Here is a 17970-nt window from a genome sequence, read left to right on the forward strand (position 1 = left end):
ACCACATTCTAATTGGGAAGTTATGGGCATTACTGGAAATAAAAGTCAAATGTGGCTAAAAGTAGCGCAGGCCACTTTTTAGCGCTTCTTAGTAAAAGGGCCCCTAAGAATCTTGGTTTATACAATATGAGAGTAGTCATTTATATAACATTTATACAAAAGATTAAATGAACAGATCTCGTTTAACTTGTTTAAATTTTGATTTATGCACGTCTTTGGAGTTGAAAGATAAATTTACAGTGTGATTTGAGTATTTGATATTAAAAAAAACAATTAAGGTTAATCTCTTCTTCCAGGGGTAGCAGGATGGAATGGCCTCAAAATGGGTGGCATCCCAATGGAGACCAAGCACAAGAAAGCTCTCCTGTATCTATTCTAAAACTACATAAGTACATAAGCATCGCCATGCTGGGAAAGACCAAGGGTCCATCAAGCCCAGCACCCTGTCACCGACAGCGGCCAAAAGAACAAGCAATTTGTCCCGCCCATTCTAGAAATACTGTATTGAAGTCCGCTAAGTTAACCGCCTTAACCACCTTTTCTGGCAGCGAATTCCAGAGTTTAACTACGCGTTGAGTGAAGAAAACTTTCCTCCGATTCGTTTTAAATTTACCCCACTGCAGCTTCATCGCATGCCCCCTTGTCCTAGTATTTTTGGAAAGCATAAACAGACGCTCCACATTGACCCATTCCATTCCACTCATTATCTTATAGACCTCTATCATATCTCCCCTCAGTCGCCTTTTCTCCAAGCTGAAGAGCCCCAGCCTCTTCAGCCTATCCTGATAGGGAAGCCGTCCCATCCCCTGTATCATCTTTCTCGCCCTTCTCTGCACCTTTTCCAATTCCACTATGTCTTTTTTGAGGTGCGGCGACCAGAATTGAACACAATACTCGAGGTGTGGTCGCACCATGGAGCGGTACACATGCAGCGATACACATAAGTACTGTGCTGCATCATCAGTTAGGTTTTTGAAAATTTTGGAAGTTTTCTTTCTTTTCTGACATCTGCCTCCTCACTGTAGTTTTGGTGGTCTTGATAGCATGGGCAGAAGATGTATCAGGCCTCTATGCTCATCTGCCATATATAGTCATACCAGCTCTACACGAGCCTTTACTTGTGGAACTTGGTGCACAGTATGATTGATTTTGTGTGTTCTCACCCACCAGAGCAGGTCAAATCTCGTTGCCATCTGCCCAAGCAGCAGAAAGTGTGTTATAGGTTTCTCGCCAAGGGTGCTTACAATACTTTTGATGTAGCATCCAGGATATCTGCTCAAAGTATAGCAATGCGCAGACTCTCATGGCTACCTTCTCTGACTTGGACCCCAAGGTCCAGCAGAGATTGGCAGATTCCACTTGCCGGGGAATAACCTTCTTGGAGAGAAGATAGAGGAGGTTGCTCACCTCATGAAGAAAGCATAGTGATACCATTGATACTCTCTCACTCAGGATGCCTTCTGCACTCTCTTCATCCAGGAAGTTTTCAGGCAAGAGAGGTTTCTTCTACTCTCAGAAGTGCAGGTACACTCCTTCTCGCCAGCCTCAACAGGCTGAGCCCCAGCACGCTCTTTCTTATCAACATCATGCTCCTAAGGCTCAGCTGGTTTCCCAGTCTGAGTTTTTGACTGGTTCTAGCAGAGCATAGCTGCTGTACCAGTGATCGTTCCGGACAACCTACCGGTGGGAAGGAGGCTGGTTTTTTTTTTCGAAGAAAAGTGGCTCCAAAATGAATGCGCTGCAGTGCATTTGCCGCATCGGGAATTGCTAGTGCAATTTAGTAAAAGAGGACCTAAATTTGCTGATGACACAAAGTTATTCAAAGTTGTTAAATTACAATAGGATTGTGAAAAATTGCAAGAGGACCTTACGAGACTAGAAACTGGGCGTCCAATGTCAAATGATGTTTAATGTGAGCAATTGCAAAGTGATGCGTATGGAAAAAGGAAACCAAACTATAGCTACGTGATGGTTCCACATTAGGAGTCACCACCCAGAAAAAGAATCTAGGTGTAATTGTTGATGCGTTGAAACCTTCTGATTAGTGTGCATGGTGGCTATGAAAATAAATAGAATGTTAGGTATTATTAGGAAAGGAATTGAAAATAAAAATGAGACTGTTATAATGCCTTTTTATCACACTATGGTTCAACTTCATCTCGAATACTGTGTGCAATTCTGGTCACCGCATCTCAAAAAAGATGTAATGGAATTAGAAAAGGTACAGAGAAGGGTGATGAAAATGATAAAGGGGATGGGACAACTTCCCTATGAGGAAAAGCTAAAATGGCTAGAGCTCTTCAGCTTGGAGAAGAGACGGCTGAAGGGGAGATATGATAGAGGTCTTTAAAATTTTGAATGGGATGTGAATCGCTTGTTTACTCTTTCCAAAAATACTAGGACAAGGGAGCACACCATGAAGCTACTAAATAGTAAATTTAAAACAAACCGGAGAAAATATTACTTAACTCAACATGTAATTAAACTCTGGAATTTGTTGCCAGAGAACGTGGTAAAGCAGTTAGCAGGGTTAAGATAATTTCCTAAAAGAAAAGTCCATAAGCCATTATTAAGATGGACTTGGGAATATCCACTGCTTATTTCTAGGATAAGCAGCATAAAATCTTACTGTTTTGGAATCTTGCCAGGTACTTGTGACCTGGATTGGCCACTGTTGGAAACAGGATACTGGACTTGATGGACTTCGGTCTGTCCCAGTATGGCAACGCTTATGTTCTTATTCTATGTGCAGTGCTGTTGATCTTTAGTCACATTTTATAAGAGGATCTGCATTTGGCAGAGGCTTTGTAAAACACAGAGTGAATTTTCCTCATCGCTACCCTGTGTTCCCGATCGCCGAGGCCCCCCTTTTACCACTACTGGTAAAAGTCTCTTTTTTTTTTTTTAATAGGAAGGAAATGGCTGTGTGGTAAGTCACTTGCCATGCTGACATTTGCTGGGGGAGCCCTTACCGCTTCCTATTTATAGGAGGCAGAAAGGCTCCCACGGTAGGCACACCTCAAGCACTCAGAAATACAAAAATATTTTATAGCGCACGTTGGGGGTCGGAACTAATGTTGGGGTTCCATGGGAGCCCGGCGGTAGAGCCGAATTGCTAAGCAGTAACCCCTGGTAGACTTGCTGTGCTTTCTTAAAAGGGCCCCTTAATTCCCTGTACCACATTTTATCTATAATCAGTTTTGAAATAGTATAGAAAGTCTTGATTGTATTGGTGAAGTGCAATTATATAACTTTGTGTGTGTAGTTATGCGCACCATACATGTGTAAGTACTGAAATTCTCCGAGGACAAACAGGCTGCTTCTTCTCACATATGGGTGACGTCCACGGCAGCCCCAGGTCAGGAAAATCTTCCTAGTAACAAAAGTTGCTAAAGCCTTTGCACGGCCATCTTCCCGCCCGTTGCGCGAGAGTCCCGCTTCAGTCTTCTTTTTTCCGCTGTCAAGAGCGGCTGTTTATGGCGGTTCTGTGCCCCAGAAAAGAAGAGCCTTCGTCTTAGCCGGCTTTTTGCCGTTTTTTTTCTTCTCCGTTTGTGCTCGTGAACGAGCTGTTTTGTTTTTTCTTTTTTAAAAAAAAGTTTTTCCCTTAGTTTCTTTAGTTTTTGCCCTCAAGTTTCCTTTCGTCGTCGTGTGTGGCCATTTTGGTCACCCGTATGGGTTTTTTTCCCTTTTTTGTGCCTTTCCTTTGGCACCATCGCAAATTTTGATTTCGCCGCCGCTATTTTTCCGTCGATGACATCGAGGCTCACCAGCGGCTTCAAGAAGTGCACTCAGTGCAACCGGGCAATCTCAGGCACCGATCCTCACGCGTGGTGTATCCAGTGCCTTGGGCCCGACCATTGCCCAGACGCATGTAAGTTGTGTCTTAGCCTTAAAAAGCAGACACAAGCGTCGAGACAAGCTCAACGGGAACGCCTGTTTGGAGCTTTGCCCAGTACTTCAGCGTCGACAGCGTTGATGTCGGCACCGGAGAGTGCATCAACCTCGGGAGCGCAGGTAATGGCTGTCCAGAGACCATCACATCCTGGTAGCAGTGAACCATCGAGTGGGTCTCCACCTGCCTCGAGGGTTTCTGCGGTACAGGCCCATCGGGACTGACCCCTTTCGGACCCGACCCCGAGGAGGCGTGTGGATTCCACGTCCTCCTCGTTGGTACCGAGGGGTACCGGTGAGGTGCCTTGAGCGAAGGCGAAGAAGCACCGTCATCGGTCCCCTTCTCGTCATGGTACCGAGAGCTCCGGGGCGTCGAGGGAATTGGCAACCATGAAGCGTCGACGCCGGTAGGACCACTCACCCTCCATACCAGAGGTGTCGATGCGCCGGTCTCCGGACAGCCCGGTACCGCCTCCTCCTCCTCGGCAGATTCTGGCTTTGACTCCTGTACCGACTCCACAGCTTTTCTTGACAGACAGTCTTTATGTGCGCCTCCGAGCCATTCTTCCAGGGATCCTGGAAGGGCTGCTGCGACCGTCTGTTCCGGTACCGGGGGTGCTTGCGCCTACGGTACCTTCGATAGAGGCGGCGGCTGGCTCCCCGCCTGTGGTGAGGCCCTCTACGTCGGTGCTGCTTGCGGCATCGACTTCGGCTGCCTCCCTGAGTTGACTCTCCATCGACGTCGATGGAGGGAGCTTCATCGCCGCCAGCATGGGAGTCAACTTTTCGGCATCGCCATCGAGGACATAGCTCCTCGGCGTAGAGACGGGCTCGGCTTCGGACTATAGTCAGAAAACTCCTGTCCGATACTGAAGGAGAGGCCTCGTAGGAGGCAGAGGAAGACCCCAGATTTTTCTCTTCAGAGGAGTCTTGTGGCCTTCCTTCTGACCCTACTCCTTCGCCAGAGAGAAAGCTTTCTCCCCCCAAGAGTTTGTCTTTCTCATCCTTTGTCCTGGAAATGTCTACGGCCATTCCCTTCCCGGTGGTAACTGAGGATGAACCCAGGGCTAGGATGTTCGAGGTCCTGGACTATCCTTCGCCACCTAAGGAGTCATCCACTGTTCCTCTACATAATGTCCTGAAACAGACACTGTTAAGGAACTGGATGAAACCACTATCTAACCCCACCATTCCTAAGAAGGTTGAGTCCCAGTATCGGATTCACGGGGACCCGGAGTTGATGAAGGCCCTGTTGCCTCATCACTCGAGGGTTGTGGATTCTGCTCTCAAGAGAGCCAAAAGTATGAGAGATTCCGCCTCGGCGCCCCTGGGACGGGAGGCTCGGACTTTGGACTCTTTTGGGAGGAAGGCCTACCAGTCAGCTATGCTCATCTCCAAAATCCAGTCCTACCAGCTCTATACGAGCATTCACTTGCGGAATAGTGTGAAGCAACTGGCAGACCTGGACGAACAGATCCCTTCAGAGCAGGCCAGGCCTTTTCAGGAGGTGGTCAGGCAGCTGACGGCGTGTCATAAGTTCCTGTCCAGGGGTACTTACGATTCTTTTGATGTTGCGTCCAAAGCCACTGCTCAGGGTATAGTGATGCGCAGACTCTCATGGCTGCGTGCCTCTGACCTCGACAATCGAGTCCAGCAGCGGCTTGCGGATGTTCCTTGCCGGGGGGATAATATTTTCGGAGAGAAAGTCGAACAAGTGGTAGAGCAGCTCCACCAGCGTGAAACCACTTTCGACAAACTCTCCCAACGGGCGCCTTCAGCATCTACGTCATCAGGTAGATGGTTTTAAGGGAGAAGAAGGAATGCTCTCTATGCTTACAATAAGCGTAGATACAATCCACCTTCCCGCCAGCCTGCTCAGGCTCAACCCCAGCGCGCTCGTTCACGTCAACAGCATGCGCTAGAAGGCCCCTGCAACTCCCCAGCAAAAGCAAGGGACGGGCTTTTGACTGGCTCCAGGCGAGCATAGCCGCAATAAAAGTGTCCTTGCCGGACAATCTACCGGTCGGGGGGAGGTTAAAACTTTTTCACCAAAGGTGGCCTCTTGTAACCTCAGATCGGTGGGTTCTTCAAATAGTCCGGCAGGGATACTCCCTCAATTTGATCTCCAAACCTCCAAATTGCCCACTGAGAGCTCAGTCCTTCAGCTTCCAGCACAGGCAGGTACTTGCAGAGGAACTCTCTGCTCTTCTCAGCGCCAATGCGGTCGAGCCCGTTCCACCGGGGCAAGAAGGGCTGGGATTCTATTCCAGGTACTTCCTTGTGCAAAAGAAAACAGGGGGGATGCGTCCCATCCTGGACACCCTTCTTCCCGTGATTCAGAAAAACGACTGGCTATGCTCCCTGGACTTGAAGGATGCTTATACTCACATCCCGATACTGCCAGCTCACAGACAGTATCTTCGATTTCGTCTGGGAACACAGCACTTTCAAATTGTGTGCTACCCTTTGGGCTCGCCTCTGCGCCCTGGGTGTTCACCAAATGCCTGGCGGTCGTTGCAGCGTCGCTACGCAGGCTGGGAGTGCATGTGTTCCCTTATCTCGACGATTGGCTGGTGAAGAACACCTCAGAAGCAGGAGCTCTACAGTCCATGCAGATGACTCTCAACCTCCTGGAGCTACTGGGGTTTGTTATAAATTACCCAAAGTCCCATCTCCTTCCAGTTCAACAACTAGAATTCATAGGAGCTCTGCTGGACTCTCAGACAGCTCGGGCCTATCTTCCCAAGGCGAGGGCGGACAACCTTCTGTCCCTGGTTTCCTTGGCCAGAGCGTCTCACCAGATCACAGCTTGGCAGATGTTGAGACTTCTGGGCCACATGGCCTCCACAGTTCATGTGACTCCCATGGCACGCCTTCACATGAGATCTGTTCAGTGGACCCTAGCTTCCCAGTGGTATGAAGCTGTTTGGGATCTAGAAGATGCAATCCTATTGTCCACTGCTTTTCACAACTCCCTGATTTGGTGGACAATTCGATCCAATTTGACCTTGGGACGTCCCTTCCAAATTCCTCAGCCTCAAAAGGTGCTGACTACGGATGCATCTCTTCTAGGGTGGGGAGCTCATGTAGATGGGCTCCACACTCAGGGAGCTTGGTCCCTTCAGGAATCAGGTCTTCAGATCAATCTCCTGGAGTTGCGAGCGATCTGGAACGCTCTAAAGGCTTTCAGAGATCGGCTGTCCAATCAAATTGACCAAATTCAGACAGACAACCAGGTTGCCATGTACTATGTCAACAAGCAGGGGGGCACCGGATCTCGCCCCCTGTGTTGGGAAGCCATCCAGATGTGGCTTTGTGCCCGCCATCACGGCATGTTTCTCCAGGCCACGTATCTGGCAGGCGTAAACAACAGTCTGGCCGACAGGTTGAGCAGGATAATGCAACCTCACGAGTGGTCTCCCAACGGGGCGATTGTCTGCAAGATCTTCCGAGAGTGGGGCACCCCCTCGGTGGATCTTTTTGCCACTCAGATCAATCACAAGGTCCCTCAGTTCTGTTCCAGACTTCAGGCCTACAACAGGCTAGCCTCGGATGCCTTTCTCCTACACTGGGGGTCAGGCCTCCTGTATGTGTATCCTCCCATACCTCTGGTGGGGTAGACTTTGCTGAAACTCAAGCAAGACCACAGAACCATGATTCTGATTGCACCCTTTTGGCTGCGTCAGATTTGGTTCCCTCTTTTTCTGAAGTTGTCCTCCGAAGAACCGTGGAGATTGGAGTGTTTTCCAACCCTCATCACTCAGAACGAAGGGCACTTCTGCATCCCAACCTCCAGTCTCTGGCTCTCACGGCCTGGATGTTGAGGGCGTAGATTTTGCCTCCTTGGGTCTTTTTGAGGGTGTCTCCCGAGGCTTGCTTGCTTCCAGGAAAGATTCCACGAAGAGGTGTTACCCTTTTAAATGGAGGAGGTTTGCCGTCTGGTGTGACAGCAAGTCTCTAGATACTTGCTCTTGTCCTACACAGACCTGCTTGAATACCTTCTGCACTTGTCAGAGTCTGGTCTTAAGACCAATTCCGTAAGAGTTCATCTTAGTGCAATTAGTGCTTTCCATTATCGTGTGGAGGGTAAGCCTATCTCTGGACAGTGTTTAGTTGTTCGTTTCATGAGAGGTTTGCTTTTGTCAAAGCCCCCTGTCAAACCTCCACCAGTGTCATGGGATCTCAACATTGTCCTTACCCAGCTGATGAAACCTCCTTTTGAGCCACTGGATTCCTGCCATCTGAAGTACTTGACCTGGAAGGTCATTTTCTTGGTGGCTGTTACTTCAGCTTGGGGGGACAGTGAGCTTCAAGCCTTGGTAGCCCATGCTCCATATACTAAATTTCATCATAACAGAGTAGTCCTCCGCCCTCACCCTAAGTTCTTGCCAAAGGTGGTGTCGGAGTTCCATTTGAACCAGTCAGTTGTCTTGCCAACATTTTTTTCCCCGTCCTCATACCCGCCCTGCTGAACGTCAGTTGTACACCTTGGACTGCAAGAGAGCATTGGCCTTCTATGTGGAGCGGACAAGCCCCTTCAGACAGTCTGTCCAAATGTTTGTTTCTTTTGATCCCAACAGAAGGGGAGTGGCTGTCGGGAAACACACCATTTTTACAGTTGGCTAGCAAATTGCATTTCCTTCACTTACGCCCAAGCTGGGCTGACTCTTGAGGGTATGTCACGGCTCATAGTTTTTGAACCATGGCAGTGTCAGTGGCCCACTTGAAGTCAGCCACCATTGAAGAGATTTGCAAGGCTGTGACGTGGTCATCAGTCCACACATTCACATCTCATTACTGCCTTCAGCAGGATAGCCTACGCGACAGTCGGTTTGGGCAGTTGGTGCTGCAGAATCTGTTTGGGGTTTAGAATCCAACTCCACCCCCCTATTCCCATTTTTATTCTGTTCTAGGCTGAATTCTCAGTTAGATGTTTCTTCGTAAGTCAATTTTTGTTATGTCCTCGCCGTTGCGAGGCCCAGTTGACCCTGTTTGTTGTTTTGAGTGAGCCTGGGGGCTAGGGATACCCATATGTGAGAACAAGCAGCCTGCTTGTCCTCGGAGAAAGCGAAGTTACTTACCTGTAGCAGGTATTCTCCGAGGACAGCAGGCTGATTGTTCTCACCAACCTGCCCGCCTCCCTTTTGGAGTTGTTCCTTTCTTTGGTTTTGCTTCATAAGTTGACTGAAGCGGGACTCTCGTGTGACAGGCGGGAAGATGGCCGCGCATGAGTGGTGCGCGCACCTGCACGACTTGAAGGCTTTAACAACTTTTGTTGCTAGGAAGATTTTCCAGACCTGGGGCTGCCGTGGACATCACCCATATGTGAGAACAATCAGCCTGCTGTCCTCGGAGAATACCTGCTACAGGTAAGTAACTTTGCTTCATTGGCACTTACGCACATATGTGTACTACATGCTATTCTAAAAAGTGCATAACTGTATTAGTATGTAACTGAATGAGGGCATTCATGTGGGGCAGAACATGGGTGTGTCTCCCACCTAGAAGTTGCAGAATACTGTAAGTTATGTGCATGATATGTTACACGTAGGCATGTCTAGTTACACATGCGATTGATTTGGCATAAGTGAGTATGCTTAACTTTATAGAATTGGCATTCAGCATGTACCATCAGGGTACCTAAAACATGTCATCCAGTTATAGAATTACTCCCCAAATGGTTTATTTGCTTATTTACTGTAAGTTTACAAATGTTGATGTATGCCTCAAATCTGATGATAATGTGGTACAATACCCAGGGGATTTCTACAGACGAAAACTTTGAACTATGGAATTCAACCTATGGAGTCTTCATATACCTTTGAGCATCTCGTTTATCGCATGGACGATGTGGACTATGAGAATAGTACATGTGGGGTAACAACTGAAGTTGCAACAATAAGTATGTTTACCGATGTAAGTAGATTTCTAATCATCATCAACCAATTAATGTGGTAGTGCAGAAGTTTTTATGATCTATCGTATTTTAATTGAAGGAAATGCAAGTATGCAGACCCGACAAATAAGATCTCCAGTTTTTAAAATGTTTTTGCATGACACAGTTAAAATCTTATGCAGTTTATTAATAAATTATAAGAAACTCAGAAAATATATACTACAGATCATTGAACTGAATTAGAAGTGTAAGCAGTAATGTAAATTTTAACATATATTGGGGAGAACTGTTAGTAGAGTGAGCATCCTCCAAGTTAGCTGGATGTGTTCTAACTTAGACTTAGCTGGCTAGAACATATGTGGCAAAATTTTCACTGGCTAGCTCCCTGTTTCAATGCATGAATCTGATAACCAAACCCTTACCTCCCTCCAAGACTCTGGACATATTTAGAAAGCCACTCCACCCCCTTGACCAACTCCTCTCAATCCAAAACCTATCCCTACCACCTTACTGAACCAAAGGCATGCAATAATATTCTTTCATCATCCCTACTGCAGTGCTGAGTTCCCAGTAGTAGGAGGCAAACAAATGGTTCAGGGAGCAGAAGAGGGTCATTGATGAGTTTATCTGGATTTGGCTTCAGGGAGGTAAAGAGAAAGAGGCACAGATTTAAAGGAGTGATGAAAATCTGTGTATGTAAATTGTACGCATGCATTTTAACAATCAAATCCTCATATTTGTCTCCCCTGATCAAATGCCACCTTATTGATTGCCCATTTTTTGAACTGCTAAACAGGGCATTTTAGAAGTCTTGCATTGCATGTACACAAGTAAATAATGGAATCTGCATGCGTAGATTACATTTCTCCGAGGACAAGCAGGACTTAGTTTCTCACATCTGACAGAGCCCCAGTGCAGACGCTACCCAGTGTTCTATTACTTTAAGAAGCTTTTGGCAGCATCCCACCATGTATATGTGATCCTTCCTGACCAGTATCAGTGCATGTGACCAGCAGTCCTTTGTTTTCCGCAGAGCTGAGTGGTTGTGCTTCTCCATCTCTCCTCGTCAATCGTTTTTTGCTTTTTCATTTTTCTTCTGTACCTTCTCCTGCGATACTTTCTTCAACTTCTTTCCCTTACTTGCCCCGCCCTCTGTATTTTTGTAGATTTTGTGGCAAGTTTAAGTTTTCTTTGTTTTTGGTGGCTATTTAGGCCTCCTTAGATCTAAGCACCAGTTGAGATACTTTTTCCATTTTTTTTTCTTGTGGGTTTTCCTTCCTCATAATTGAGGCATTTGATTTGGCATCGATTGCTTTCCCTATCATGTCCCAGAAAGTTCCCAGTGGCTTTAAGCGGGGCACTAGGTGCAACAGGTGTTTCTTCAACCGATACCCAAAACTAGGGTCTGTCTTGCCTAGGACACCAGGGACCACGAAACGTCTAAACTGGTTTTTGTGTAAAAATGCAGAAAAGAACCCCAGAAAAGCAGAGAGGCCCAGTGTGAGAAACTTTTTGGGCGCCCTATGTCTGGTGCATCAGAAAACCATGGTCCTCATGGCTGCTGTGAGCTATGTCGCGTTTCCTCACCTGCGACTCTGCTGGAGGGGGCACGGGGCAGGAGATCGTCACCGACGCTGGTCTTCGCCAGCGCTCCAGAGGCATGTTGTTGGCTGTTTGGGCGGCTCCAGCACTCCGTTTTTGCTGCGGTGCGGCTGGGGAACGCCGGCCATGTTGGCAGTGCGGCTGTCCCCCGAAGAAAGGGATCTCAATCTTCATCTTCCTAACTGCAAAGCCTCAAATTCAAAACCTACTACGCACTCCAACGTCTCTGTCATAGGCTGCCAACTCTGGAATGCCATAACTCGACAACATCCGAAAAACCAACTGAACACCTACTCTTCTTCCCGAAACTGCTGAAGACTTCCCTCTTCAAACAAGCCTACCCAATGACACGTTCCTAATTCTCAAAACTAATTTCCACACCACTAATATTACCCACACTTCCAATCCCTTCCCCACATCCTTATTATTGTCCTACTCTAGTACCGCATACAGTTCAGCTTACTCCTACTGACCCTACAAATGCACTCGATCTGCAGCTCCTCCCTACCTGTCTACCCTCATCTCCCTTACGTTCCTACCCGACCTCCGCCTCTAGACAAATCCCCTCCCTCTCAGTTACTATTCTCCACCACCGCCAACTCCAGGCTCCGCCCCTTCTGCCTCGCCTCACCCCATGCTTGGAATAAACTCCCTGAGCCCATTCGCCAGGCCCCCTCCCTACCCATCGTCAAATCCTTGCTCAAAGCCCACCTCTTCAATGTCGCCTTCAGCACCTAACCACCTACCTCTATTCAGGAAATCTAGACTGCCCCAACCTGACATTTCGTCCTTAAGCTCCTTTGAGCAGGGACTGGCCTTCTTTGCTAAATTGTACAGCGCTGCATAACCCTAGTAGCGCTCTAGAAATGTTAAGTAGTAGTAGTATTAGTCCTACTCTATGTAACTATGTCATCTCTGTGATACTTTGTGCCATACTTCGTAAGCCACACTGAACCTACTCTTTGTAATTATGTCATCTCTGTGATATTGTTTCCATACCTGTATTATCTCCGTGATACTTTGTACCATACTTTGTAAGCCGCACTGAACCTGCTATCGAGCATGAAAGAGTGGGGTATAAATGCCACAAATAAATAAATCTTTTCCAAGCGCGGAGCCCAAGAACATGGAGACGCTCCTCTCGAAGCCCGGATTGGGCACTCTAGGCTGACGCCACCTCCCGCTTTTGGCCAGCCAATCCGGGGCTGTTTGGCCGTCGATGATGTTGCTCCGCCTCCTACCAGCTGTTCCCTGCCCTCCTGATGGGGAGGGCTATTTAGAAACAGCACTTTGTGACACTCGCCGCTTCGGCTTCTACTGGTGTAGACTCCTGGGCGCGTGTTTCTCTCGTTCTTGAACTGCCTTTGATACTTTGAACCTTTGCCTGGACCTGGACTGAGTTTTGCTTGCCGCTTGTCTTTGAACCTTTGCCTGGACCTGGACTGAGTTTTGCTTGCCGCTTGCCTTTGAACCTTTGCCTGGACCTGGACTGAGTTTTGCTTGCCGCTTGCCTTTGAACCATTGCCTGGACCTGGACTGAGGTTTGCTTTCCGCCTGCCTTTGAACCATTGCCTGGACCTGGACTGAGGTTTACTTGCCGCCTGCCTTTGAACCATTGCCTGGACCTGGACTGAGTTTTGCTTGCGCCTGCCTTTGAACCATTGCCTGGACCTGGACTGAGGTTTGCTTGCCGCTTGCCTTTGAACCATTGCCTGGACCTGGACTGAGGTTTGCTTGCCGCTTGCCTTTGAACCATTGCCTGGACCTGGACTGAGGTTTGCTTGCCTTTGAACCTTTGCCTGGGCCTGGACTGAGTTTTGCTTGCCGCTTGCCTTTGAACCTTTGCCTGGACCTGGACTGAGTTTTGCTTGCCGCTTGCCTTTGAACCTTTGCCTGATACTGGACTGTATCTTTTGCCTGCTGCCTGTCCCTGTGATCTGGCCTGGATCTGACCGTTGGTGAGCCTGGTTCCTATCCTGAGTTCAGAATGGACCTCCACCGAAGTTCCCTGTCCTGCTTCCTCAGGTAAGACCAGGATTGTTCGGCCGCCGAACGCTGTTTAGCACAGGGGCTCACATCTTGTTGTTACTGGGTGGGACAATCTACATCTGACACTGGGAGTGCACCGGCATCAAGGTGTTCCCCTTCCTCAACAACGGGTGCTGTTAGGGGGCCCTGAGACCAGTCAGCATCAAACTTGACACCAAAGACTCGTGTATATTCAATATTGTCCTTGTCAGCACCAAGGGATCACGATGCCAAGCATTTGGCGAAGGCTAAGAAGCATGGTGCTGGGGCTCCAGGAAGCATCAGTGGCAAGAACAGTACTTCCCCTCTGTGGTAGCGGTGCTGATGTGATTGTCTTCCTGTAGCCAGGATCCTGCCACCAATACGGCATGAACAGCTTCACAGGCTGCCACCACACTGGCCCCTGCTCAGCCTTTATAAATGCCTGCCCTTGAGGAACAGATTCAAGCAATGCTCCATGAGGAGCTGGGGCATCCTCTATAGCAGTGCATGGCCAAGGTATCAAGATCACTTGCTGCAGCTATGTGTCTGCTCCAGCCCATCTTGGAGGCCCACACCTTGTGGTTGGCAGCCTTTGCCCGTCCCCTGCAGTCCCCTGGAGGAATTGTCTATGTATTTCATAACGACCTTCCTCGCTCCCAGGGGCACACCTTGATGCTGAGTGGTGGTAGACTGGTTCTCCCCGTATGGCACTTTCGTTCCCCTGCCAGGACTTCCGTCGGCAGCGCTGTTAGCCCAACAGTTCATCAACATATTTTCCGGCTCCATGGGCTACCAGCCAGGATCATCAAGTGGACCGTGGAGCCCAGTCACTTCACGATTCTGGAGAGCCCTGTGTTCTGCTCTGGGATTGTTACGCATTTCTCTTCTGCCTACCATCCGCAGACCAACGGAATGGTTGAATGGATTAACCAAACGCTGAAGGTGTTCTTGCGGGCCTTTGTCACAAGCTGGCAAGACAACTGGGTATCTCTTCTTTCCGTGGGCCGAGTTCGCCTATAACCACAGTGAACATTCGGCCTCTGGGCAATCTCCGTTTCTTCATGTATATGGGCAACACCCGCGGCTTCCATCACCCATTCCCTCTGACTCCTCTACGCCCATGGTTACTCAAACCCTGGCGGACCTGGCCCGAGAGCAACTACAGAGAGTGGCCGCCAAGTACAAGTCATTTGCTTACCGACACCGGCGCCCCGCCCCAGTATTGCAACCGGGGCAAAAGGTATGGTTAAGCACGAAATACCTAAGGCTCCGGGTACCCTCTCGGAGGTTGGGGCCACGGTACATCGGGCCATTTGCTGTCCAGTCTCGGATTGGGGCCGTGACATACCGCCTGTGGCTACCTAGTACTCTACGGATCCATAATGCCTTCCATATTTCTCTGCTGAAGACTTTCCGGGGGTCCAGATGGCATCCACAGAATAAAGAGTCTGTGGTTCCGGAGGCAGACCCCGATCCCGAATACGAGGTGGAGGAGATCTTGGATTCCAAGAGGCGTCGGGGAAAGCTGCTCTACCTGCTATCTTGGAAGCATTTCGGTCCCGAAGACAATTCCTGGGAACCGGCTACCAATGTACATGCCTCGGAGTTGGTAAGGACCTTCCATGAGCGATATCCTCTTAAACCTGGCCCCAGGAGGAGGGGGGCATCCGGGGGGGGATACTGTCGCGTCCACTGCTCCCTCCGGCGCTTCCGCCGCGGGGGGCGGGAACCGGCATCCTCCGCAACGAGGGGCAGCGATTGGGGGGTCGCGGCGGGGAGCTGAGGCCCGCCGCGGTGATGGCCGCTCGGTCCGGGGCCTGAGGCCGGCGATTGCGGCCGCCAGTCTCTCGGTCGCTGGCAGGGGAGGTAGTGTTCGCGCTGGAGGTAGAGGTGGTGCCCGGGCACGCTGGCCGGCGTTCTCGTCTTCCCCGGATGCGGGGGGTTGGAACTCCGCCTCCGAGGTGCTGGATTGGGCAGACAGAGCCAATCAGAAGGGCTCTGTCAATAGCCAGGCCCGGGTTGGTTGGCTATACCTGCGGGGGCGGGGCGGCTAATGCTGTGCAATACTTAAGGATGAGACAGAGTCAGAACTTTGCTTCAGGTTCTGTTCCCGAGGGCCTGCTTCCTGTGGTTCCTGTGTTTCGCCGCGTTCCTTGTTTCTGCTGGTTTTTGACCTTTGGACTGTTCCTGGTTTTCCCTGCTCGCTGCCTGCCTCGGCCTCTTGCCGGATCTTGAATTCGTTGTCTGCTGCCTGCCCTGAACTTGGCCTGTTATCGGATGTTCTCTTTCTCCATCTGCCCGCTGCTCTCCTGGTCCCTGTCCGGGTCAGCTCGGCTCCCCGCGGTTCCTGAAGTCCCGTTGACTGCCTGCAGCTGGGGGCTCAACCCTTGGTGAACGGCGGTCGCCGCTGGTGAAGACTTGGGGTTGCATGGCTGTTCCTTAAGGTCCCTCGGGGCCTTACGGGACCTAAGGGCTCACCATCCTTGCACATAAGACACGTGGAGATTGGAGTGTTTTTCGACCCTCATTACTCAGAACGAGGGGGGCGCTTCTGCATCCCACCGTCCAGTCTTTTGCTCTCACGGCCTGGATGTTAAGGCGTAAAGTTCGCTTCCTTGGGTCTTCTGAGGGCGTCTCCCGAGGCTTGCTTACTTCCAGAAAAGATTACACGAAGAGGTGTTATGCTTTCAAATGGAAGAGGTTTGCCGTCTGTTGTGACAGCAAGGCCCTAGATCCTCGCTCTTGTCCTACACAGACCCTGCTTGAATACCTTCTACATTATCAGAGTTTGGTCTCAAAACCAACTTTGTAAGGGTTCACCTTAGTGCAATTAGTGCTTATCATCGTGTAGAGGGTAAGCCTATCTCTGGACAATCTTTAGTTGTTCGCTTCATGAGATGTTGCTTTTGTCAAAGCCCCCTGTCAACCTCCACCAGTGTCATGGATCTCACGTCGTTCTCATCCAGCTGATGAAACCTCCTTTTGAGCCACTGAGTTCCTGCCATCTGAAGTACTTGACCTGGAAGGTCATTTTCTTGGTGGCAGTTACTTCAGCTCGTAGAGTCAGTGAGCTTCAAGCCTTGGTAGCCCATGCTCCTTATACTAAGGTTTAATCATATAGGAGTAGTTCTCCGCACGCACCCTAAGTTCTTGCCAAAGGTGGTGTCGGAGTTCCATCTGAACCAGTCATTGTCTTGCCAACCATTTTTTCCCAATCCTCATACCCGCGTGCTGAACGTCAGTTGCATTCATTGGACTGCAAGAGAGCATTGGCCTTCTATGTGGAGTAGACGAACCCCCTTCAGACAGTCCGCCCAATGTTGTTCTTTCGACCCCCACAGAAGGGGAGTTGTTATCGGGAAACACACTATTTCAAATTGGCTATCAGATTGCATTTCTTTCACTTACGCCCAAGCTGGGCTGACTCTTGAGGGTCATGTCACGGCTCATACTGTTTGAGCGATAGCAGCGTCAGTGGCCCACTTGAAGTCAGCCACTATAGAAGAGATTGCAAGGCTGCGACCTGTTCATCCGTCCACACCCTTTCACATTGCACTACTGCCTTCAGCAGGATACCCGACGCAGCAGTCAGTTTGTGCAGTCAGGTGCTGCAGAATCTGTTCGGGGTTTAGAAGGAGTGGAGGAGTGGCCTAGTGTGTAGGGTGGTGGACTTTGGTCCTGGGGAACTGAGGAACTGATTCCCATTCAGGCACAGGCAGCTCCTTGTGACTCTGGGCTAAGTCACTTAACCATCCATTGCCCATCTAAGCCGCACTGAGCCTGCCAAGAGTGGGAAAGCACGGGGTACAAATGTAACAAACAAAAAAAAAACCTCCACCCCCCCTAGGCCCATTTTGTTCTGTTCCAGGCTGCACTCTCAGTTAGATGTTTTCTTCGTAGGTCAGACCTTATGTCCTCATCATTGTGAGGCCCAATTGACCTTTCTTTGTTGTTTTGAGTGAGCCTGAGGGCTAGGGATACCCCATCAGTGAGAACAAGCAGCCTGCTGTCCTCGGAGAATACCTGCTACAGGTATGTATCTTCATTTTCTCCTCTGTTCTATGTTCTACCTTTTCATGTCTGTGTTGCCAGACACATTCTGTTATTGCAACTTTGTTCTAAAATCAATAAAAAGTTTGTGAACTAAAAACAAAAAAAAAGTCTAGGGGGCCAAAATACAACCCACTCTGTACACCCCATTGGGGAGAAATATACCCTGTGAAGCACCTGGCCAATAGCAGCACTCCCTATACTTTCAAATTGGTGCTCTGTTTTTTTAAATCTGTGGATGAATAAGGCATCCATAATCAGATTCAGTCTAGCTTCTTCTTTCTTCCACAGTCCTCTCCCGCAATAGAAAATGTCCTGTCAGAAGACTGCTGGTAGCAAGAATGCATAGGATCCCCCATGCAACTTTTGCTAGTTTTGGTCAGCTCTTTTGCTTATTTTTCCAAAATTTCAAAAACATTTTGTTTGCATCAGTTGATATAAATAACTGTCCAATTCATGAACAACAGCCTTCTGAGTAGGACAATGAGGCATATTTTCAAAGCACTTAGCCTCCCAAAGTT

This window comes from Microcaecilia unicolor, chromosome 4 (genome assembly GCF_901765095.1).
Source record: "Microcaecilia unicolor chromosome 4, aMicUni1.1, whole genome shotgun sequence".
NCBI lineage: Eukaryota > Metazoa > Chordata > Amphibia > Gymnophiona > Siphonopidae > Microcaecilia > Microcaecilia unicolor.